Source organism: Palaemon carinicauda, chromosome 7, assembly GCF_036898095.1.
Source record: "Palaemon carinicauda isolate YSFRI2023 chromosome 7, ASM3689809v2, whole genome shotgun sequence".
Lineage (NCBI taxonomy): Eukaryota > Metazoa > Arthropoda > Malacostraca > Decapoda > Palaemonidae > Palaemon > Palaemon carinicauda.
Genome location: NC_090731.1, coordinates 58303990 through 58306489, shown reverse-complemented (window position 1 = coordinate 58306489; position 2500 = coordinate 58303990).

Genomic DNA, 2500 nt, shown 5'->3' with positions numbered 1-2500 from the left:
CAGAGAAGTTAGATACATATGTTATGAAAAAAACAGGCAGAAGTAAATTTATTGAACTAAGAATCTAAGGTTAAAATCTTAAATTGAGCAATAGCTTATCTTTACATATTCTTTACCATTTCATGTGTCATACGAAAAGGAAATGGACATAGAAGAAAATATTACCAGAGGAAATTTAAATCTCTAATGGAAAGGATAGCATGAACATATAAGAAAATGGTAGATAGTTGCAATCTGAATGATGTAAATGACAATTTCATTTAATCAAATAAGTAGTTATTTTCCATTTATCTCCATTGAAAATGAAATTTTTTTTTAAATAATGGTAAAAATATCCTAATCGGGTTGGTATGTTACTTAGGTGATTAATGAAAAATCTTTTTAAACAAAATATAGCCCAAAAATTAAGTTAAAAAACTTCAAGTCATAAATTCTTAAACATAATGGCCCTTGACTTTAGTTTTTGAGTTTTTTGCTATGGCTATGAAAAGAAAATTCTTTTTCCAGAAAATCATAGGAAAAAATGCAGCATGGAAAGAAATATCGGGGAAGAAGAAAAAAACTTGAGTCTCACACAGCTTGTATTTTCTTTCAAATCTCAACTTGCCTTTGGAAAATCTATTCACCAGATGCAAAACAGTTTCTTGGAATCCAGACTGCATTCTTGGAGTCTATTAGGAAAATATCGGGAATCCACAGTAAAAGATCTGGGTCCGTTTCGTTTGGTTCTTTTTTTTCTTTTCCTGTTTGAAAGGAGTCGAGAAAAAAAACCTGGTAAACTCAATTATGACTCCATCAAAGAGCACTAATTACACTTAACTGGTTCTGTTCAAGAAGTTTTCTTGCTTTTTTTTGGCACTTTCAACCAACGTTTTCTGAGCACGTGGTAGCCTTGTATTATATAGAGCGTTAAACGTGTTTGAAAAAATAATAGGTTTATTTTATAGAACGTTATAAGTTGATGATAGTTTATATCATTACATAATATAACTCAATTTTAAAGAATAAATCATTATGCAGATAGGTTTTGTTCCACTGTGAATGTAGGTGTTGCCCGAGTGTGTTTCTTAATATTGAAAGACCTTGAACTACCAATTTGAGAAATAAAATATAGCTGCCACCAGATTGTTTATCATTTAAAAAAAAAAAAACTGCTCAAAAAGATTCTCTTACTGTATCTGCTCTCACTGATCTAATTCTCTAAGACAAAGATGTATTTTTCATATTCAATTTCACGACATTCTCTAGGCTATTCCTTTCCCGTTTTCAATGGATTTTAATATGGATACTCGTAGTGCTGTAAGGTGCGTAATGGTTTTTGGATGGTCCTTATGCTCCCAATTGTACTTCCTTTTTAACTTCCTATCATAACTCTATATCTGATCCTAGCTTTCATTCAACCTCTTTTAGTATTCATTTCGTTGTGTAACTGTAAGAATTTCCGCCAGTTACACTAAGAACCAGAATGGCCTCACAGGCTCCAGCTCCGGGTTGTATAGCCTGCATTCATCAATATAAATAAAAGTTGATACCCTAATCCGACCAACCCTATTGACGTTATAAATTCCATACTTGATTTGTAATAAGGGTCTAGTGTTCTAGGTAACGTAGTTCTTCAAATACCGATGAAATATAATAATGATTTCATAGATATGAGAGTTTGCACTTTGAAATCAAGTAAATGATGTGTTATCGACAATGAATTGTTTAAGACCGTGTTTTGACATGAAAGAAAGGAAAAATCTTTGAAAGTAAAAAGTTGTATTGAATGATAGTAATCACACGTAGTTCTTTGCACATTCAAAGGTTAAGATAGTAGTCGGTATTTATCAAGAAAAATGGTGAATGCCTGACGAATGGGAGAACGCTTTTGATTTGCCTTATCTAAATTAATAGCGTAAGAATTCAGGAAGTCTTTTTTTTTTCTTTTATGTGAGGCGTAGAACATATAGAGCGCATACCCTCGCCAGAGCCTACCCATACGACCCTTAGCCGTCAAATTCCAGCAGAAAATATCTTCACGTAATGAGAAGAAAACTCCAGCTCTACCTTGTTGCCGAATTTTAATGAATATACAAAGCGTGTTAATTAGGTTATACCCATTGTTATCCTGAATGGCTGTAACGTCTAAAACCAGATGGTATCTTAATGAATGAAATGTCAAATCATAGTTACTGTCCATCAATATTTTCTTATGATATAGATAGAGGATTTCACGATATCCCTTCGATTAGTTCTCAGGGACAGATACGGATGAAAACGAAGGTAATCATTAATAACTTATCTCCTAATTATTAACTTTTCTCCTACCGCTTTGAATAGGAACTATTTCTTATTCAGTGGTTTTTAGCAAAATAATAATGTGCTTGAAGTTTTATGGCTAAAGTTTCTTAAAAAAAGAATTATGTATATCTATGAATATTTTTCACTTTTTTTAACCTTTTCTGGTAATGAGAGAATACGTAAAGAGCACTCATAATTTAGATCATAATATCTTGAA